Consider the following 23,391-nt stretch of genomic DNA (forward strand, 5'->3'; position numbering starts at 1 on the left):
TGCTGTCAGGCTCTCAACTACAGCAACCAGCAAAACAGGAGCAAGCTTCTCCCTTGGGCAGAAAAGAAATGGTTTTAGGCCCATACTCTGTCACAAACTTCCTTTGCAACCATAGATAAGTCATTGTGCTTGTTTTGGAAACTTTTCCAGAGTCCCTTTGCAGAATCATATTGAAACTTGGTCCAGGAGACCCGTGGCCCTCCAGTTGTTGACTTTTGAAAACAAATCCAATCACAAGATTTAAAGTCAAGGGGCCATGTTGCATTTTGCAGCTCCTTGTGCTTATTTTACCTAACAGAGCAGCTCCTAATCGTGGTCTATTAGAATGTATTCTGCAATTGGTCACGCTGGAAACACTGAGTCAAGCTGGTGTAACTCTAGGAACTGAATTATCTCCATTAAAATGCACAGGTAGCTCTCTCTCTCTCTCTGCCCTCATGCAGCTCTTTTGGATCAACTGACAAATCCCAAACCAGGGCCAGACTCTGGTAATATGGTGCCCTGAGCAAGAAAAAAATTGGGTGCCCCCCAATATTCCTTATTTTCACAATAATTATTTTTGGTACAGCTGCTTTTTATGGACCTTCTCAGTATGCACCTGTACAAATACAGGTGATATCATCATCATAATGTTGTGCTCCCTCAGCTCAGCACCTAAATGTGGCACTGCCCAAACCCAACTGAACACACAGAGAGAGAGATTTCTAGTTTTTAAAGTATGCACCTTTCAACCCATTAAAAGGGCCTATTCAGAGCCTATTCCAGTCATGGCAATGGGCCCAAATTGTCCTGCTCTGACCCATATGCCACACTCCCCCTCCTATTTGTACTAACACCCGTACACAATGAGCAACCACAGAAATAAACAGAGTTGTGCATCTCTGTGCCACACAGGCAGACAGACTTATTCTGTCCTATTAATTTCACTGTGGCAGAGCAATGCACATATTGGTTGCTCCGCTTGCTGTGCTGTGCAGCCTACCAATATGTTCAATTTCCCCACATCTGGGAACACGGCCTTTGTAAGTGAAGCAAGATAAGAGAAATGTTCTGAGCTGTAGGGGATTTCTGAAGAATCAGATACATGCAGCCTGTGTAGCTTAACTCTATCTTATAATAGTGCTCACAAGAGTCCATTTTTGCCGAGGCCCGGCAGTCGTGTTTTATTGGGTGTACTAAAGAAATGCTTACAGGCTGAGTCTTTTCAGTTCTCTAGCCTCATGCTGTATAACCAAGTTCCTTATTGCTTAAGATGCTGCTAGTGAACTTGGATATCATAGGCCATGCTTATTTCAGAGCTATATGGCTTAAAAATGAAATCATAGTCCCACTCTATTCTGCCTTGGTCAGACCACATCTGGAGTGCTGGGTTCAGTTCTGGGCCCCCAAATTTAACAAGGATATGAACATACTGGAACATGTGCAGAGTAGCGCAACCAAGATGATCAAGGGTCTGAAAACCAAGCCTTATGAGGAATGGTTGAAGGAGTTGGGTATATTTAGCCTGGAAAAAAGGAGACTGAGAAGAGATATGATAACCATCTTCAAATATCTAAAGGGCTGTCACATGGAAGATGGAAGAAGCTTGTTTTCTCCTGCTCTGAAGGATAGGACCCAATAGATTCAAGTTGCAAAAGGAGATCACGACTCATCATCAGGAAGAACTTTTGGCAGTAAGAACTATTCAACAGTGGAATTGACTCCATTTGAAGATGGTGAGCTCTCCTTCATTGGAGGTTTGTAAGCAGAGGTAAGCCCTGAAAATTAACAATATAACTACTTAGCTAAAGTGGGTTATAGGCCTGTAATCACAAGCCACATTTATGCTAATACCCAGACATGGTACTGTGACAATGGATTTTTGAAATTTTGACAGCAGTTGACCAGCCTTTGAACAGACTTGCTAAGCAGATAGGCTTCTGCAAGAAGGAAGATTACCAGTCAAAGCTAACCTAAACTCAATTCAGCAGAGAGACACTTCCATAAGATTACAGGATGGTGTGTGAAAATGTGTACAAAGCACCTTGCTTCTCTCTTAGACAAGCCATTAGATTGACACAGAGCTTGTAGTCTTGATTACATTGGCTTAAAAAAAGAAGTAGTACACAGACTCGCCCTGTTTTCTTACTTGCTCGAGTGACATGGGTCAAAATGATTTACAGAGCAACCTGGCACTGTAGGCCTGGAAGCCTCTCACATATCATTGTTCCAAGTGTGTTACTTTATTTCCTACCACTGTTGTTGCAAATGTAATGTGATGGTGCAGAAATGTTCCATGCGATACATCAAAAGTTGGGGATAGTGCTGGAAATATTCAGTGCAATACACAAAGGGTTCCCGGAGTTTCTGTTTGTGTACACGCACCCATCATGTATTTAGCATACTGTGGGACAAACTACAGATAAAGCTACGAATAGCCAGGCTTGGACAATGCCTTTTCCTTTTCAAAGAATAGGATAAGGAATAAAAGGGAAGGGAGCTGTTAGAAATATTCCCTTGACAATTGCTTCCTCCCCACCCCTGCAAAACCTCTCAGACAGCCGCATTTCCACACCTGGTGGTGTGTTAGCCACCACCACCTTTTCATGGCATTTTTGCAAGACAAATGAGGCCACTGGAGCTTTGTTATAGGTCCCTGCAGTGGATTCGTCTCTGAAGCAAACAAGCAATCAGTGCAGAACACAGTCACATCCTCCATTTGACTCCATTGCTATTCCATCTGCACCGGCCAGCAGTTCATTTCTGAACCCAGTTCAAAGTGCTTGTTAGTACCTTTAAATCAATAAACCAAATAGCCTGGGATTAGGTTACTTGAAGGACCATCTTCTCCTGCATCAGGGGTGGGGAAACAGTGGTCCTCCAGCTATTGTTGAACTTCTACTGCCATCATTTCTGACTATTGGCCATGTATGGCTGGGGTTGATGGGAACTGGTGGCCAGCAGCATCTGGAGGGCCACAGTTTCCCCATAACTAGTACTGAGAAACTATTACATGAAAAAGGTTACAGGCTCATGCCACAGAAGAGTTCACAATGATGAGCTGCTTTCTCTTTCAGGGGGCAATCACACTTAGTGCAAGATTATTTTTTCAAGTGCTCTTGTGAAAGCATCCCTGCTTAGCAGAATCAATATTAACAATTCCTATTACTTGGCAGCAGCTTCTGTTGATTCCTCAGAGAATTCGGTGTTGCCTCCACTTTCCTTCCCATGAGAATTCTGGTTCTTCACATTCTTTCTCTCCCAGCTCTTTTTTCTTTGCATGGCAACCCTTTCTCAACTAGTTAACTTTTCCCTCCCCTGTGATTCCAATGATTACTGACCCTATGCAGATGACACCAAACTGGGAGGGGTGGCTAACACCCCAGAGGACAGGATCACACTTCAAAACGATCTTGACAGATTAGAGAACTGGGCAAAAACAAACAAGATGAATTTTAACAGGGAGAAATGTAAAGTATTACACTTGGGCAAAAAAAAATGAGAGGCACAAATACAAGATGGGTGACACCTGGCTTGAGAGCAGTACATGTGAAAAGGATCTAGGAGTCTTGGTTGACCACAAACTTGACATGAGCCAACAGTGTGACGCGGCAGCTAAAAAAGCCAATGCAATTCTGGGCTGCATCAATAGGAGTATAGCATCTAGATCAAGGGAAGTAATAGTGCCACTGTATTCTGCTCTGGTCAGACCACACCTGGAGTACTGTGTCCAGTTCTGGGCACCACAATTCAAGAAGGACACTGACAAACTGGAACGTGTCCAGAGGAGGGCAACCAAAATGGTCAAAGGCCTGGAAACGATGCCTTATGAGGAACGGCTAAGGGAGCTGGGCATGTTTAGCCTGGAGAAGAGGAGGTTAAGGGGTGATATGATAGCCATGTTCAAATATATAAAAGGATGTCACATAGAGGAGGGAGAAAGGTTGTTTTCTGCTGCTCCAGAGAAGCGGACATGGAGCAATGGATCCAAACTACAAGAAAGAAGATTCCACCTAAACATTAGGAAGAACTTCCTGACAGTAAGAGCTGTTCGACAGTGGAATTTGCTGCCAAGGAGTGTGGTGGAGTCTCCTACTTTGGAGGTCTTTAAGCAGAGGCTTGACAACCATATGTCAGGAGTGCTCTGATGGTGTTTCCTGCTTGGCAGGGGGTTGGACTCGATGGCCCTTGTGGTCTCTTCCAACTCTATGATTCTATGATTCTATGATTCTATGCTGCTATTCAACATTTTCCTGAGCTTAATAGCAGCATAGGGGAGCAATTTCTATCAATATGGTGGAAGGAGCAGGGAAGATATTAAGCTTTCCTCTTCCTGCATTTCCATCCCTGTTTCGCTGCTCAGCTGACTGGAGAACTGCTGAGAATGGTGAAAAGTAGACTGGACTGAGGATATGTTGAAGACCATATAAGATTAGTCTGTGGGGCAGAAACAGCCCAGATAATGGCTAATTGGGGATTATGCATAATGACCAGAAAATGTACATAATTACATCAATATATGCACATTTTCTAAAGCGTGAACAGATTATGTGCACACTCCCCATGAAACCTCGGGAGTATGTACAATAAGGTCACCAGACGTCCCCGTTTACCGGGAACAGTCCCCGGATTTACAAAATCAGTCCCCTGACAAAATCCATTGAAGTTGAAAAGTGTCCCCGGATTCATTGAAAAAAATCTGGTAACCTTAATGTACAGGGGCCAGTTGTTGTGCACCTTAACTGCTCATTTTACAGTCATATACAGGACTGGCTCAAGACATTTTGGTACCTGAGGCAGACCACAAAATGTTCAGCCTCCATGCCAAGGAAGAAGGAGTGAGTGAAGATCTACATCAGGGGGAATAAAGATTTATATCTCGAACAGGTGTGGGAGGAGACTAGCAGTGTCTCCAATCCACCATGTGTCTGCTGTAGATGAGACATTAGGAGGAGACATGGTATTAGGAAGCTGAGGAGGTGGCAGATTCAACCTCCAAGGAGCATGCTGCAGCTGCTGCTGCTGTCGCCACCACAGTATCAGCAAGTGATGCATTCCTTGGAGGCCATATCAGCTGCCCCTGTGGATCCTGCTGTCTGAGGAGGTCATGACACCTTGCCTCATGGGTGGGCTGCTCCTATTCATTCATATATATCCGGCACTGGGAGTGGCATACATCTGGGAGCGTGGCTGGCATGCGTCCCAGGGGGCATGGCGCGCTGCCCTGGGGGGGGGGTGTGCATGGCAAGCGGTACACATTCCAGGACGTGCACGGCAAGTGGCGAGTGTCCCAGTGGTGTGCGGCAAGCGCCGAGCTTCTGGGGGCGGGGGCAGACGCGATGTCACACCCCCCAGATGGCACCCAGGGTGGGGCGCACCCCTTGCCCCCACCTTCATCTGCCAGTCTTAAAGACAGCCAGACAAACTCCTCCACGAGGGAATTATACACTCTGGGCACTCACCCCCTTTGTTGCAAACAGCAGTGGCACTCTGAGAAAGAACTCAGTAGAGGATCTTAACTTCCATATAGCTTGGTACTCATAAAGCAGTCCTTAAGGTACTGTACCTGGTTCCGAAGCCATGACAGACTCATAGCTTAATACCAACGGCTTGAATTGTCTTTGGAAACAACATACCCAGCAAAAATAAATTAATAGATAAATATCTTGGTGAAGACACAGGAGAATTATGAAAGCCGGGCTGTACAACTCCCTAGTCCACAAGATCACATTGTTCCCTTTCTTTGTGGGCTTCAGGCCAACACATTTTTTATTCTGGCATGCTTATAGTTTGGCACATTCCTAAATCTCACCGCTGAAAAGTATACTGCTGGTTACCAGCTGCTCTACTGTTTTTGTTGCTTTTTAAGGTCACAGTGTGATTGTTCTTCAATTATGGCGCTGCTTTCATTGTGAGTTGGAAAGGCAGGATATAGATATTTCAATTAATATATGAAACAATAAAACATGGAGTCCATTAGTGGTCCATTCCCACAACAGTATTTTTTTGCAGCATGTTCACCGAAGAAACTGATCACCTCTCTGACCCCCATGTCCCCAGTCTTGGAATGTTCTGTCCCAAGAGCCAAACTGCTTTCCTTTTGGGGCTGCTTATGGCTTTGCTGCAGCTGAATTAGTTTTTATTGTCACTTTAGTGTGGCTAATAGTATGCTTAGTTTTAATTGGGTTTTATTTTTCTTGCCTTTTACTGATTTGTAAGCTGCCTGAAGAATTGGGAAAATGGGGTTAAATATAATCTTAAAATACATAAAATATATTTTTATGTATTTTTCCAGGATGCTCTACAAATATAATACCAGCACTATAATGTTCAAAACTTGTTAGCAAAGTTGTCAGGTCTTAAATTAAAGCAGAGAAGGTGATGTTAAACCACATGCAGACATTTAGAGGCCATATATGGACAAATCTGGTATTCAATGCTGACATAGTAAGAAAACAATACTGTACCTATGATTAATTGGGGACATAATAATAACAGTGTATCAAGTCAAATTCCCTCTGTGGTTCTACATTAAAAATAATTAGCTGACAGGGCATCTGGGATCTGTGTATATTCTGAATCAGCTGCCACCAAGCCTTGGCAAATGGCTAAAATAGTTTATATTCCATCATAAACTAGCTAGTTGTTCCTCAAATGCATGGAGGCTGGGCAGAGTAGGCATGTCCGATACTGCTGCCCCACCATGGAATGAGTTTCTCTTGAATATGCTTTAATCAGTGCTTTTTCTGGGGGGGGGGGAGGCTCAGGGGTACGCATACCCCCTAAACATTTTTTGAATCTAAGTTTAGCCTCATTGAGGGGCAGTATTTCAATATGAGTAGGAAATTGAGAGTACCCCTAAACATTTTTTTAAGAAAAAAAGCACTGGCTTTAAAAAGGGATCATCCTGGGTATTATTAAAGATGCTTCACTAATGAAAATTCAAAAATCTCTGCAAACATATCCCCATATTGTAAACAGGACTGATAGAACCCTAATGTGGATGGTCATGTAGGCTCTGAACACAGGATCCCTACCCTTTATTTTTCAAGGGTAAAAAATCACACAAACATAGTCATAGTGTATTGGCCTGTCTGTGTAAGGCCCCTGTGCAGATGTGAGTTCCAACACGTATAGTCAGATACAACGTTGGGCAATTGGTACAATTCTCCCCTTCCCATGTATGCGGCTTTATAAATGCTTTGACTGCCCATGCAAAGTAAGATAGGGCTACTATATGTTTATGGGGAAACTGTGACCTCCAGGTGGTGTTGGACTCCAACTCCCATTAGCCCCAGCCAGGATGGCCCAATGGTCAGGCATGATGGGAGTTATAGGCCAGCAACATCAGGTGTCTGTGCACAGGCTTGCACAGAACAGCAAAAAAGGTGAGAAAAACTGTCCCTGCAGGAATTGCCATTTTAACATAACAATCAAAGGTTCAGGAGCCCCGTCCTCTTATGCAGTGGGTTATCCTAATCTCCCCCCTATTTAAGGTGCTTCACCAACTTAGTGTTAGCATCATTAGCAATTGGTGGACAATGGTTTTAGATTGTCAAAAACATTTGGAAGCTTCTAAAAATTAGACTTTCCACATTCAAATATGGCTTGTGGTTTGTAAAAAATGGAATCTTTTGCGCCTATGCTGTGATTCTCTACAGTCTACTAACCTCAGCATGTTTCATTTCATCAACCGTCCATCATACAGCTAGGAGTCCAGCTGCCACTGACATCATGTATGCAGCCAGCCAACCAGCCAGGCTCCATCAGACAGCTCTTGCCCCATTAACAAACAGCGGTGTATGGCTGTCAAGTTCCCAATTGGTCTGCGGTGAGGAAATGTCAACAGTGTTACGCTAACAAGAAAACACTGAGGACCAACAGTAGACAGAGTCAGAAGTCAAAAAGATCGGTCTGAAAATGTTTTGGGAAATGGCGAGATCTGCCAGTAAGCAGGCCTGCATACGCTTTTTCCAGTGATTGCAGATGCTTTTCTAGGAATCTCTCTTACATACATATGATGGCCTGGCAGTGTCTTCATTTAGAGAGTGGACATGTCTCCTACTTTACACATGTCCTCTATTGAAAGGCTGTCAATCCTCTGTTTAGAAGGATCTTCTCTTTGCTGTCCAGTTCAATGATAAACAGATGTAGGAAAGGAGCACAAAGACATCTATTTCTAAATTTGCATCTACAAAATATAAATCAGCAAATTGAAAGTTTATGCAATTCTGTGTCCTCTTTTGCCTTCTTTCTCAGAGATGCATTTCTTATTTTTTTGGTGGTGCATAAGTGGCCACCCTATTTGCATCATCAAATAATACTGCCACCTGACACCCCCTCCTCAAATCCACACAACACCACAAGGTCTGTCTGAGTCTGAGGAAGATACTTGGGCAAAGGGAAGGAACATGCACTACAGGGCTGTTGGCATACCGGATTAGTGGGAAGCCTGGCCGCCTTTCACATATTTTGGCTGAGCTGTCTCAAAACATTCCTGGGCATCTAAGTTACAGACGCTCTCCATAAAGAGATTCTGTGCCTCCTCCCCTCCCCCTGTATTTGCTGCCATCTGTCTCATCTTAAACCTAGAATTCTTTGGTTCCTGCTTTTTCCCATCATCTTAATGGGGTTGGGGCTTGGAATCATTAGCTCCAACACAAAACGGTGGACTCAGCAGGGACATAGCATATGAATTATGGGAAGAAAATGAATGTCTCAGAAAACTATTTCAGCAAAATGATCTTTTCTGTAAGTCTAGTTCCCTCTAGTAAGAACACAGCCTTTTCACTCTAACGCCCCTCCTTTTGCTCCTCTGGATTTTATCCCAAAATTTTCTTTTTTGTGATACAAGAACTAATGTCAGCTTCTTGTAAGGAGAACTAAAAATGAATTCAGATCTGGAGGCACTGGAGGCGAACAAACCTCCATGCATGCAAAATGTGAACACTGAATTTCAGGAGCTTCCTATAAAGTCATAAAAGAAGTGCCAATCTGCTTTGAATTAGCATAGAACTTTTTAGTTTCTGATGATGCAATCTGTAAGTGTGTCATTTATTTCTATATTTATGTAGCTGGGCTTTCAACAATATAATACACATTTATTTACTAGCTCAACCCTGAAATAACATTTGTGAGCTGAGCTCACAAATTATAAAGGACGGTTGGTGAAATTAAGAATGAGCGGGCCGCAAATAAACAAACTAAGTACACTACAAAGCAAATTTTAAGCAAAATCCAGCGAAAATCATACTTAAATCCCACTGTTTAAATCAGAGATAGCCTGGGCTGAATCCATCCCCCAAGGCAACTTTATTTGGCCTTGTTGATTGTACTGTGCATGTTATAGAGGTGTAACAAGAACTCTGGCCACAACTTTGAGCCTTAAAAAAGAGAATGTCTCACACTGAATGTAACCAACCTGTAGGAAGGACTCTGTGATTTGAAAACAGAGGTGTTGTATGTACTTTGGTTGCCCAAGAAAATCTTTTAATAAAAGCATAAAAAGGAATGCTGTAAGAAACAGATAGTCTACCTTTAGTATTTTTTTATTTTTTTTGGTTTTGTATGTAACATGTACCATATGTGATTGAACCTGAGGTCTGTTTGTGCAGCAACATACCTTTCCAGCCCCCTGTCTGGAAAACAGTGACCCTCAGTTCACAAAGAAGGGGGCAATCTGTGGTCTAACTCTATGGGATATAATTTTAACTGAAAATTATATGGCTAGCTTGATGTATTTGTCTGTTATGAAAAGTAGCTAACTTCTAAAGTTTCTCAGAAGATGCTGGTGTGTATGACCTGGACATGTCTGATTTGTTCAAATTCTGAAAGTGGCCTAAATATTCATATTTTTTTTTAAATAATTTTTATTAAATTTCTTTTATGCACACAAAAGAAAAAAACAAAACATTCAGCAAAAAATCACGACACTTAAGTACTATGAAAGAAAATAAAAAAAAAGAAAGAAAAAGAGAAATAAAGAATCAGACAAAAGAGAAAAGAAGAAAGACAAAAAACTACAACATAAAGACATAAAAACTGTCGACTTCCTTCCCTACTGATTTCGGGTTTCCACTTTCAGTAGTTATCTTTTTACCGCTGGTTTTTGTTTTGGATTTGCACATCGGGAGTTTTACAACAGACCTGCTGTATTTGGTAAGTTTTTAAAATTACCTTCAAAATAGGCCATAAATTTACTCCAGTCTTCTTTTAACTTTGTATTTTTGTGATTTCTGATTTTTTGTGTCAATCTTGCTAATTCAATAAAGTCATGTAGTTTTAATTGCCAGTCCCTCACCGTTGGAAGATTTGTGCTTTTCCAATTTTGAGCAATTAGCATTCTGGCCGCTGCTGTTGAATATTGGAATAGAATTTTATCTTTTTCTTGAATTTCTTTCCCGACCATCCCTAATAGAAAGGCCTCTGGGTTCTTGGGAAATGTATATCTAAATATCTTTTTTAACTCATTGTATATCTGATCCCAAAATTTTTTAATTTCCTCACAAGTCCACCACATATGTATGAAATTACCTTCTTTTGTCCTGCATTTCCAGCAAGCCTTGTCTGTGGTCTTATACATTCTATTCAATTTTTCTGGTGTGAGGTACCATCTGTATATCATTTTTTCTAAGTTTTCCCTGATTGCAGCGCTTGCCGTGAATTTTAATCCCTCTCTCCATAGCTTTGACCATTTTTCATATTCTATATCATGTCCCAGATCTTTTGCCCATTTGACCATAACTTGTTTGATTTTTTCATCTTTGGTTTCCCATTCCAGTAGTATGTTGTACATCTTGGATAGTATCTTCGATTTACTTTCGACTACTTCAATCTGGAATTTGGACTTCTTTTCATTCATTCCTAATTTTTTATCTTCTGTCCATATTGCATTAATTTGGTGATACTGTATCCAACCCGACAACCTCTCCCTTAGTTCTTCATATGGTCTTAGTTTCCAGCTGTCTTGGGATCTCACTAATAGGTCTTCATATGTCAGTTTTTGTACTTCCATGTTTGTTTTTTTGATTGATAACAAATCTGTTGGGGACAGCCACCAGGGTACTCTTTGTTCCAACAATTTCTTATTTTTTTCCCAGACTTCATACAAGGGTCCTCTTATGATATGGCTCGAAAACCTTTTGTGTACTTTTTCTTTATTTAACCAGAGGTAGGCATGCCAACTGAATCTATTATCGGCCCCTTCCAGATCTAATAAGTCCGTATCTTCTAAGGTTATCCAATCTTTGACCCAGCAAAGACAGGCCGCTTCGTAATATAATTTTAGGTCAGGTATTGCCAGTCCTCCTCTCTCCTTACGGTCTGTTAGTAGTTTAAATCTAATCCTTGGCCTTCTTCCCTGCCATATGAATCTTGAAAGTATCTTCTGCCAATCCTTAAATATTTTAGACCCTCTGATGACAGGTATATTTTGAAATAAGAATAGCATCCTAGGGAGTATGTTCATTTTTATTGCTTCCATCCTGCCCAACCACGAGAGATTCACCCTGTTCCAAACATCCAGGTCCTTTTTCACTTTGTTCCATGTTGGTGTATAATTATCTTCGATTAAGACAGAAGAAAAGACAGAAGCAGAATGTGATAAATAAAATAATGGTAGAAGAAGAATCAATAACCGACCCAAAAAAAATACAAAAAAATTTCCTTAATTTTTATGAGGAATTATATAAGAAAGGAGAAGAAGACCCAGCCCAAATAGAAAAATATTTAGAGAACTGCATAGGAAAAACTGTCACAGAAGAAGAAAGAACCCAATTAAATAGACCTATAAATATGGAGGAGATTGAAAATGCGATAAAAAAATTGAAATTAGGGAAGGCACCAGGCCCGGATGGGCTATCGGCCAAATATTACAAAGTGTTGGGAAGCCAATTAGCACAAGTACTCTGTGACACCATGAACAATATTTTAAGAGGAGGGAAAATTCCTGAGACGTGGAGAGAAGCCTTTATAACACTAATCCCGAAACCAGATACGGATAATTCGAACATGAAAAATTACAGGCCAATATCGTTATTAAACAATGACTACAAAATATATGCGGACATCATGGCGAATAGACTGAAGAAATGTTTAATAAGGATAATTCACAAGGATCAAGCGGGTTTCCTCCCAAACAGATTCATGAAAGATAATGTGAGGCACGTCATTAACCTAATTGAATATTTGGAGATTAACAATAATATTCCGGCGTCCCTGATTTTCATAGACGCAGAAAAAGCGTTCGATAACGTTTCCTGGTGGTTTTTACTAAAATCGATGGAAAAGGCAGGGATTGAAGGTGAATTCTTAAAAGGAATACAGGCAATATATTCAAACCAGCATGCTAAATTGATAATAAACAACAATTTTACGAATAAATTCAAAATAGAGAAAGGAACAAGGCAAGGATGCCCCCTCTCCCCGCTTCTATTCATTCTGGCCTTGGAAGTCCTGGCGAATAAAATTAGGTCCAAAACAGAGATAAAAGGGATCAAAATAGGATTTAAGGAGTTTAAATTAAAAGCTTACGCTGACGACCTGATGTTATCCCTAGAAGAGCCGCAGGAAAGCGTGGGCAAAGTATTGGAGATCATGGAGGAATACGGTAAATTATCGGGCTTCAAGTTGAACAAAACCAAAACAAAAATGTTAACGAAGAACCTGAGAAACGATGCGACGGAAAGATTAGAGAGACAATTTGGAATTAAAGTGGTTAAGAAAATAAAATACTTAGGAATTTGGCTTACACCCAAAAATATAAATTTAATCGAAAGTGGCCTAAATATTCAAATAGGTTCTTAAATCATTTTAGTTAGATTCTGCACTCAGCGTCACCCTAAGTCCCTATTTTTAAAAACATGCAAGGAGAAGCGAGCTGTGTAGGGAAAATGTCAACAACACTTTGACCTATTTTGTGTGTGTGTTGAGAGAGTCAGAATGTGACCCCAGCGTGTCCTCCAACCAATGTATACAGGTCACTGTGAAAGTTAAAGATACAAACTCTCTCCTTCTTGTGGCAGTTTTCAACAAGTTCTTAGATCATAGGGGGGAATATGTAGTGAGGCACTTAATGAAATCCACAAGACACCCTCCCTGACTTCCCAAAATTTAATTAATTATTGGCTTCCACGTAGATTTCTAAAAGCAATCACCTAGGGGGCTGTAGCATATCTGCCCTGCCTTTGACCCAAGTCCCAATCCCAATCTCTGCATTAGTGGAGACAGAACTTTTCTCTCCAATTAACTGGAATATATTTTTCTATGGTTGACTGGACATAGGTGTGCTATAGGGCAATGCAGGGGCCACCAACATGTTGCCAACTCACACAACCTAAGGCAGCATGGCCTATGGTCAGGGATGAGGGAACCATGTTGGCTAATGAGTAACAGCTAGAAAGACAGGGCTTCAAGAGGCAGTTGTTCAAATTATTTTTCTCTTGAACCAAGCAGGTGAGACATGCAAGGGGCAAAACTCCTGAGCTGATCCATTCGGCAGACTCCAGAATATCTGACTGAAAATGTTTTATTTTAGTTAAGATACCAGATGTGAATTGAAGTGAGCAAGACTGGTTGAGGCAAAAATGCACAACACAAGAGATGGCAAAAGAATAATTTCTCTTGCCATACATGTAGCAATCTGGCAGATGAACTCACCATGTTAGATGTGAGGTAGGGTTGCCATATTTCAAAAAGGAAAAATCCTGAAACCTGTAATTTCAAGCTTTCAGAGCTGTTTCCGCTGCTTTTTCCATCGTGTTGCCATACACCCAGTTTTTTCTGACATTTTGCCACTTCGGCAAAATTCCCTCCTGACACCATTTTTACACCCAAAAACCAGGACATGTCAGAAATTTTCCTGATGTATGGCAAGCCTAGTGTGAGGGAAAGCTCCTTGGAAGTCCAAAAGACTGACAGTTTGTAGGCAGAGATACTCTCCTTTTGAACTGTGTGTATACAGTGCAGAAGGGCTAAGGGAGATGAGTGAACTTACTACAACTGAGGAGGACTGGGCTTTCCCCTCCAGCCAATGGGTGTAGCTATTTCCCAAGGTTTGGCCTATAGAAACTGTCTCATAGGTGTGGTGTAGGATGAAGAACACTAATATGTTTTGCATGTCAACTTTTAACATTGGGGTTTGAGCAACTGACAGATTCTCAAACATCAGAAGAGAAGATAGTGAGAAGGTGAATTGGCAGAAACTCCTTTCTTTCTTGCCAGACTAGACACTCACGCAAATTTGCTGAGGCAAGTGAATTTAGGACACTTGCAACGTGCCAGGGAAGCTGTTGTTTGATTACTCCAAAAACAATTCAATATGGAGTGATCAATATTTAAAAACAAGGGCTTTCACAGGGCCGCCACAAAAGACAAGGAGGCTGTTGTTGTCCACCAGGCTCTGTCCTGCCTTCCTTATAATTCAAGTACGGTTGCTGCTTTTGACTTTCCAGGGGGCATTCTTGTGTCATAATAGAATATGATGGCCCTTTATATGTACACCTTTGCCTGTAAGGAGTGAGCAAAAACCTCCTGCTGCATTGTCTTCGATTTAGTGGAGGCTGTGAATAGTCAAAGGACTAATCCACACTTTGCTTTGCTTTGTTCTGATTTAGCGCAGAAGAGTGGGTTTTCCTGGGGAAGCCACAGGGCAAAAGCCAAACCACTCGGACTGGAAAACTGCTTGAACCCATGCTTTCTAGGCACAGGGCAAGTAGAAGTGTAGACCTAAATCCTTGAAGCACATTCCAAGCACATCCCCCCCCTTAAAGAATTCTGCATAGTTTACCCCTCACAGAGTTACAAATACCAGCAACGCTTAACAAAATACAGTGCCCATAATTCCCTGAGAGGGAAAATGTGCTTGGAATGTCCTTTAAATGTATAGTGCTTACTCAGCCTGAGGCCTACCTACTCCAAAGGCATTTTGCTGTCTGAGGCAAAGGATAGGATGGCACACATGCACCCCACATAAAGAAGCCAACCAGACTGGCAGATGAATCTTAATTTCAGCACTGGCAACAGGACAGCGTCCTCCGCCACACCTGAGGGCAGCAAGCCGTGTAACACACACTCTTCTGTCCTCCAACACTGTGTTGCCACTTGCTGCCCACTCAAATATACACTGCTGTGGTGGGCAAGCATGTGTCCCCTGAACAGAGCTATGCATCTGCACACACAATAGCTGCTAGAATATGAGATGTGCACGCTGAGCGGGTCAAGGGCCTTTCCCAGTTGTGTCTGTGCTACATCAGAGGAAGGTGAGAGACAGCCAAAGCCAGCATCCAATAATGTAAATGAGCCTAGCTGGCAGAAAGGTGGCTGTGGAACAGGCTCCATGGTAAAAGACATGGGGCAGGTCAACACAAACACATAAAACTGCTTCACTTCTACTTATCCAAAAAAATGGAATATTTTGGTGCCAGGGCATCAGCTATAAGTAATTACTTGCCACAGGTAAGAGCCACCATTAGAACTGTAGAGTTGGAAAGGTTATCTCATCCAACCCCCTGCAATGCAGGAAGCTCAACTGAAGCATCCATGGCAGATGCCCATCCCACCTCTGCTTAAAAACCTCCAAGCAAGGAGGGTCCATAATCTCCCAAAGGAGTATGTTCCACTGTCAAACATCTCTTAATGAAAGAAAGTTCTTCCTGATGTTTAGTCCTCTCTTGTAACTTGAAGCCATTGGTTCGGGTACTGCCCTCCAGAGCAGGAGAAAACAAGCTTGCTCCATCTTCCATGTGATAGCCCTTTAGATATTTGAAGTTGGCTATCATACCTCCTATAACTCTCCTCTTTCCCAGGCTAAGCATACCCAACTCCCTCACCCATTCCTCATAGGGTTTCCAGACTCTTGGTCATTCTCCTCTGCACACATTCCAACTTGTCCCTATACTTCTTAAACTGTGGTACTCAGAACTGGACACAGTACTCCAGGTGTTGTCTGACCAAGGCAGAATAGAGCAGTACTATGACTTCCCTTGACCGGGACACTTTAAACAGTCATGGCTTCCCCTAAAGAATCCTGGGGATTGCAGTTTGTTAAAGATGCTTAGAGTCATTAGGAGGCCCCTATTCCCCACCACCACACATGCATGGCTACATTTTTTGAGTGGTTTATCAGTCAATCCATTTCCCCAGAGGACTCTGGGAATTGTAGCTCTGTGAGGGGAATAGAGATTTCCTAACACCTTTCAGCAGCCATTAGAAGCTACACTTTCCAAAATTCTTTGGAGAAAGCCATGACTGTTTAAAGTGGTCTGATACTGCTTTAAGTGTATAATGCAGAAGGGACTAGTGAGTCAGACCATTATTCCTCAGTACTGTCTACTCTGAGAGTTTCACACTCAGTTCTTCCTAGTCCTATCTGGAGATACCAGGGATTGAACATGGGACTTTGTGAATGCACAGTATGAGGTGCACCACTGAGCTACTGCCCCTCTGAGCCTCAGCATCTACCCACCCCCTAAATTGCAACCCCAACCCCACTTTATATATACAGTCGTACCTTGGTTGGCAAACACCTTGCAATTTGAATGTTTTGGCTCCCAAATGCCGCACACCTGAAAGTGAGTGTTCCGGTTTGCAAACGTTCTTTGGAACCCAAACGTCCACCGCGGCTTCCTATTGGCTGCAGGAGCTTCCTGCAGCCAATCAGAAGCTGTGCCTTGGTTTCTGAATGTTTTGGAAGTTGAACAGACTTCTGGAACAGATTCCATTCAACTTCCGAGGTACCACTGTAACTGGAAAACAACCAGATAGAAGCACATGGATCTGTTGCTGTCATATGTACTTTGGTCCTTAGAAGTCAGAGTGCAGTCTGGCTAGGACTTCCAGTGGTCAGGAACTGGAGCTCTTCACTCAGACAACATGGATTCTGAACTTTTGCCATAACATTCAGGCCTTGACTCTCTGTTCATACCTCTTTCTCTTTCCAGTGTTTATATGAGTCATTATCCTTCTTTTCCAGTCCGTGACAAAAACATTCAAACTCTGTATGAAAAAATTAAACCCAAGCACAAACCAAGCATGCTGTAAAGCCTAAGTAAAGCATGAAGATTCACATATGCTTGTCGAATGTGTATAATCAATTTCCATTCCATTGAGACAACTGTGGATATTTTGGGTAGCTTTCCTATCCCTATCCCTATCAGAATGAAATGTTGGTTCTCTCTGCTTCTTGGAAGCTGCAACGAAGTCCAAGCTGGGTGTACCTGAACTTAAAACAGAAAACTTTACCCTCAGTAAAATAGTCTTTTCTTCTGCTGTCTCCAAAAGACATTGAAGACCAGAGAGGTGAAGCTGCAGACCATCTCTCTCCGCAGACTCTGGAATGACTGAAAAGCCAGGCAAGAGAGTGTTTGCATTGGGCTGGAGCCATCATACCATTAACCATTCCAAATTATTTGTGGGCTGGTTAAAGGAGGGAGCCTCGACCACCCCAGCCATTTGTCTGCAGGGAAGGCTTTCTGCGCCTGCATGCAGATGGGGTGTGCCTCATACAGAAAGCATCTGGAATCAACTGGCTGGATAATTCCTGTGATATTGCAACACAGAAAAAGAAAAACCCCATTGCTAAATGCCTGCACTCTTTTACATCCCTTAGGGCTCATTTTATGTTTCCATCTGCCCGACTCCACATTTCAAAAGCAGCACAATAAAATGCAAACATCATGCATTTATTTGGTGTATATACAATTCCCAGACGGAGTGCAAAAATACGGTGAAATGCCTCTCCTTTGTCTTTCCCCCATTCAACTGCACAGCATAAAATGAGAAAAAATCAAGCGAACAGCACAGGCTGTGCCTCCCAGTCTTTGCAACAGGCCTGCCCAGAGGACATGTCTTGGGATGGGAATTTCCTTCCCACGTGGGCTGGCACTGTAGCGCACACAACTTGGGAGTGCAGGGAGTCTCCTGAAAAAACACAGGTCCCTTTGGCCCGGATAATATTCCCAGCAACTCATTGCTGAATACAGACTCCACAGATCCTGCCCTAGTCTTCACCAACTTCTTGGTTGAAGCAGCTTGGACAGGAACATCAGAAACAGCTTCATACCAAGTCTGATCTTTAGTCCATCATGCTCAGTATCTACACCAAGGGTAGTCATTATTGGACTACAGCTCCCATCATTCCTAACCACTGACCATGCTGGTTGGGGCTGATGGGAGTTGGAGTTCAACAACATCCAGAGGGCATTATGTTGACGTGATTCACACTGACTGGCAGTGGCTCTCCAGGGATCTCTCCCAGCCCTACTGGGATGCTGGGAACTGAACCTGGGACCTTCTGCATACAAAGCAGATCCTCTTAACACGGCTACATGTGCCTGCATTCCAGGGAGTTGGACTAGATGATCCTCAGGGTCCCTTCCAACTCTATAATGATACTCCATTTATTCATTTCAGGCACTGGCAGTGCTAGAACTGGTTGCCCAGCCCCCTAAATAACAGCTGCCTGATGTAGCTGGGATGAGATCTGGAACATGGGCATCCCAGATCACAGTTCACACCCTTAACCAGTATGGTTAGTAACACCAGCTACTGGTGATACTTTTGCCTTCCCTGTATTGTGCCTTCGTGCTTGCTGTTGATGTTTGCAACCTCAGATCTCCCTGGAACCTCCAGTTCTTTCCAGTTGCTCTTTGCCAGTCACAAGGAACAGGGAAGACTTTCCAAAGAGCTAACAAAAGTGCAGTCCAAATCCTGCACTTCTGATTTGCTTGCATTGATGGTAATTCAGCCCGGCTGCTTGAAAGCTCCCTTCTCCCCCAGAGGCGAGGTGCCCGTTCAATTCCAAGCCCCTTTCCTGATTGCTTAAGTTCTGCTCCTATATCAGCCTCATCTATTCCCCCCCCCCCTTATAGTGGAGGAGAAGGCTCCCAACCTCCTCTTCTGAACATCTAATCTCTGGTAAAAATCACATGAGTTGGATTCTGTTCCAAGAGGGAAAGACTGTGTGTGTGTGTGTGTGTGTGTGTGTGCACGCGTGCGCATGTGTGCGCAGTACACATCCTGCATGAAAATAGCCCTTCCCCCAGCAGGCACATGACTTCCTAAACCCACCAGGAATGGAGGTGCTACTGGCTAAGAAAGTGGCATTGCGAAGAGTGCCCCCAAATCCTGCTTTAGTGAGCTTTTCTTCCGTGGGTAAATGCTGGATAAATGTGGACTGGCTGCTGAAGTTCCTAAGCAAATCTCCGAGGCTCAGCAAGATGGATTGCATACACACCACACATTCAAAGCACCCCTGCCTCATACACACAAAGAATCCTGGAAACTGTAGCTTGTTGAGGGTGCTGGGAATTGCAGTGCTCTGAAGGGTAAACTACAGTTCTGGATATTCTTTACAGGTAGGGGGTATGTGCTTTAAATGTGTGGGGTGTATGCAGCCCATGTCCCAGTTACCTGCAAACCTATTTAGTCAAAGAATGGTTCTAACTTATATATTCAATAAGCCAGGAGTAGCTATTCTGACTCCCACATCTCCACGAGAACAGATAGTTAGGAATTTGTCTCAAAATCTATGGAAGCGTAAGCAACTGAAATGGGCTGCTAGATAGATTTCTTTGACTGAACTAATCATCTAAAAAAACAACAACCATGTATCTGTGTTTGGGAACCAGGGGTGTGTGTTGCTTCCTGGGGAAACATTAATGCAGTATATAAATATATATATGAAACTGAATATGGTAATCTTAACACTCATGCTGCAAACCTATATCCATTTACCTTGGAAAATGTGGGAGTTACTTGTGAGTAGTCAAATATAGGATGGTGCTACAAGTAACCTTATTAGAGATTACATACACCCACTTGGAAGAAAAACCTATTGAAACCAATGGGACATTGTTCCAAGTAAATGTGGTTTGTAAATACTGGTGTGTACCAGAGCAAACCTACGCATGCTTCCTCAGAAGAAGACCCACTCTGCCCAAAGGGGCTTACTCTTTCATAAGTGCATATATAGGACTAAAGCCTTATGGCACAATCCTATATATGCCTACTCAGCATAAATCCCATTGAGTTCAATGGGACTTACTCCTAAATCAGTGTCTATGGGATTGCAGTTAGTGTCTCTTAAATCACATCAGTCATTTTAAAGTGTTCTTCTCTTTAGGTATTGAAACTTTTATGGAATTGAACTAGGGACTAAGTCATAGAATCAAAGAATTCTAGAATTGGAAGGGACCCTGAGGGTCATCTAGTCCAACCCCCTTGAAATGCAGGAATTCTGCCCACAGTTGTTCCTGAGTGGGCTCAAACCACCAACCTTCTGGTTAACAGCCAGATGCACTGACCCACTGTGCCACAGGAGTCTTTGAGTGTGGGAGAATGAGTCTGTCTTCCGAAATTCACTTCTTTGTGACAAAACAGAAAGCAGCCCTAAATTCTCAGAAATGCCAAGAATTTGTATTCATTCCCTCAAGGAAAAAATAAACATCGTACGATTTTCTCAGCTACCAGAGTGCGAAGAGGAATTGAATCTGCTTTATTCAACTAATTAGGGGCTCTTAACTCCTTTCTATCCAAAACCGTTTACAAATTGCACATGCGGTGCAAGCAGAATTAACGGAAGCCACTTAGAAGGAAAAAATGAAACCACAACCTAATATTCCTTTCTGAAAATAAAACTCACCTCCCATCTCCCCATACCTTACAAAATTCTGATTATGAATCAAGCTTACAGATAGTGAGACTTCTGAAACACTCAACTTGCTTTGGCAAAGGCTATAAACATACCAGATGTATGTGGATGTGTGCAGCATATGAGGAAAAGAAGGGGGTTCCCCAAGTTTTGCTGCCATGGAAACAGTCTCAGCATTTTTAACCACCTCTTTACTTCACTTTTCCTTTGTTTGTTTGACCGAACTTTTGCATGAACAACTGAAACAAAAAGCAGCCTTTGAAGACCCAGACAGAAAATACCTGTTGATCCATAAGACAGGGGAAAGTCCCACCTGACTCAGGTTAAGAAAGAAGTCCCTCCTTTCTCTTGTTTAGGGTAGGCCATCCCCAGATAGAGGGCACCTGCCCAGGGCTTACCTGTTTCCACCTGACCTTCCTCCTGCCTGTGTGTGTTTTAACTTCCAGGACTCTTCCTCCCCCTCTTCCTCTCCCTCCTCACTGCAGTCCGGTTCGGATGCAAATGACCCTTCTGCAAGCCGTGTGTGTTTTCTCCGGTTCCGTTCCTCAGAGATTCTCTCGGAGAGGGGTGGGTGGGAGCAAGCGAGGGGCGGAGGAGAAAGTCACAACAATAACGTCTTTCTCTGGCAGCCAAACTCCTGGCATCTAATCCACACGCATGTCCTTCTGCCTGGCTTGCTGAAAGGTTCATGTGTAATAACATTTCCTTCTGCTGGGGCAAGAAAACTCCCCGCGAGTGTTGTTCAACAAATCACATTAAAGAAAGAAAAGAAAAGAAAAAACGCGGAGCTTTCACTCTCTCTCTATAAGCATGTTGTCCTCTCCTAACTTTATAGTAACTCAGATGACAGCCAGGCTCAATGGGCAGTAAATGGCATTCCTGTGTTTTAAAGCGAGTGACAGTTCTGTGCATATTTCCCCATTCTTTCTAAATGCAATTGTTTTTCTATGCTAATCCTCCTTTGTTGCTACCATTGTTAACGTTGACTATGTCAGGTTATTGCTGGCTGGGCTGTTAAAGCCGCCTCAGGGTAAGGGTCAAAGGCTGCCCTGGGAGTTCAGAAGGGTGGCAATTTAATGCTCCTAGAAGACCAGGATAAAGGCACCAGGGCTAAACCACAGAAGCTGCAGGAAGTGCAAAATGCCACTGTAAAAATAAAGTCTAATATAGTTGGAGTGGAGGGGGTATCACGTTGCTCTTTCTGCTCATAGGAATCAGTTCAGACAACATGTCACCCACCATGTGCAGAGTGCAAAGTGAAATCCAGACAAGCTAAAAAAAGAAAAGGAAAGGAAAAGCAGCCTGTTAGTTGGAACAAGTTTTTAAAACAGTTGGCACACATTTATTACTGAATTTATATCCCACCTTTTCTCCTGAAGGAGCCTAGGGCAGCAAACAGAAAATGTGCAATTTGACAATAAAAAACCAAAGCAAAAACTTTCTAAAATAGTTACAATGTTCAATAAACAATTACAATTGAAACCATCTGAAAGCAGCTGCAGTTAAAAATGTTCTAGAAGCAATTCAAAACATTATTCCATCCAATGATCCGTTGCCAGGATCCGTATACTTCAGCCACCAAATGCCTGGGTAAACAGGAATGTTTTCAAATCCTCCTGAAAGTTAATAATTATGGTGACAGGTGTATCTCCCTTGGGAAGGCATTCCACAACTGGGGAACCACCACTGAAAAGGCCCTGCAATGGGTCAGCGCCACTGGGCAGTCCCAGTAGCAGCAGTGCCAGCAAGACCACACCTGCCAGTCATAGGGACTGAGACAGCTGGTACTGGGGATTGCACTCTTTCAGGTAATTGGGTCCCAAGCCAATCAGAGCTTTCTATAGAATCATAGAATCATACAATTGTAGAGTTGGAAGGGTCCCTGATGCGAATACTAACACCTTAAATTGGGACCTTTCCTGATGAATTCAATCCTGTGCATAGTAACTCAGCTGGTAGAGCCTGTGACTATTAATCTCAGGGTTGTGGGTTCCAGCCCCACATTGGGCAAAAGATTCTTGCATTGCAGGGGGTTGATCCTAGTGGTCCCTTCCAACTCTGCAATTCTACAATTCTATAAAATCAAATGGACATACTTCTGAACAAACTTCTGTAGGGTTGCAAAGCACGGACCTGGAAAGTGTGGTGCCAAAGGAAGTCTGGATGAGCCTAGAGTTACCTGCTCCCCCCCCCCCTAATGAAAAGCCGGGTCGGAAAGATGCTACTGGGAGTAGAAGTGCCATGGAGGAGGGCCTGCTAACCCCTTCTTCTTCCTGCCAATTGTTGCTCAGTATTGCCTCACTCCAGCTGCTTCTTCACCAATGTGGGGAAAGATCCTCACAGGGAGAAAAATGAGTTGGGGGTTCATTTTTAGCAGATGAATAGCAGTAGGAGAAAGGATTAAGAAACAACTCCCCGCCACTTTTTCATTTCTATATGTAGTCTCCCAAAGGCTGTTTTTCTTTTACAGGAAAAGGGGGAAAGGGACACGGACCATTGTGTCACACAGCTATTTTGGTCTTAAAGCCTAGCTGTCTTATTTTTCCCAGCACACGGGGTTCTAAATAAAGAGGTATCGGTAGCAGTAGAAGTTTCTGATCACAGTGATGTATCTATCCTTTTCGGGAAGCGAGAGGGATGGAAAAGCCGAAGGGATCCAGTTGCACTGCCACAGACGTAAACATTTGTCAAGCCTAGAAACACAGTCAATTATTGATCTTGGCTTCTGCCAAATGGAAAAATGCAAAATCAGTAGGAAACTAAGA

The 23,391-nt window shown here is 42.8% G+C and overlaps 1 protein-coding gene across 1 annotated transcript in view; it reads right to left on the reverse strand.

The window, feature by feature from the left end:
* The window catches only part of PRELP (proline and arginine rich end leucine rich repeat protein), a 33,961-nt gene extending 12,729 nt beyond the window's left edge, over positions 1–21,232 (reverse strand). Inside the window, exon 1 of the mRNA XM_081193559.1 lies at positions 21,025–21,232. The gene's annotated coding sequence lies outside the window, so the exon portion shown is untranslated. The remainder of the gene's footprint in view (positions 1–21,024) is intronic.
* Between the last annotated feature and the right edge of the window lie 2,159 nt (positions 21,233–23,391).

The sequence above is a fragment of the Podarcis bocagei genome, assembly GCF_964188305.1.
Source record: "Podarcis bocagei genome assembly, chromosome: 5".
NCBI classification, from domain to species: domain Eukaryota; kingdom Metazoa; phylum Chordata; class Lepidosauria; order Squamata; family Lacertidae; genus Podarcis; species Podarcis bocagei.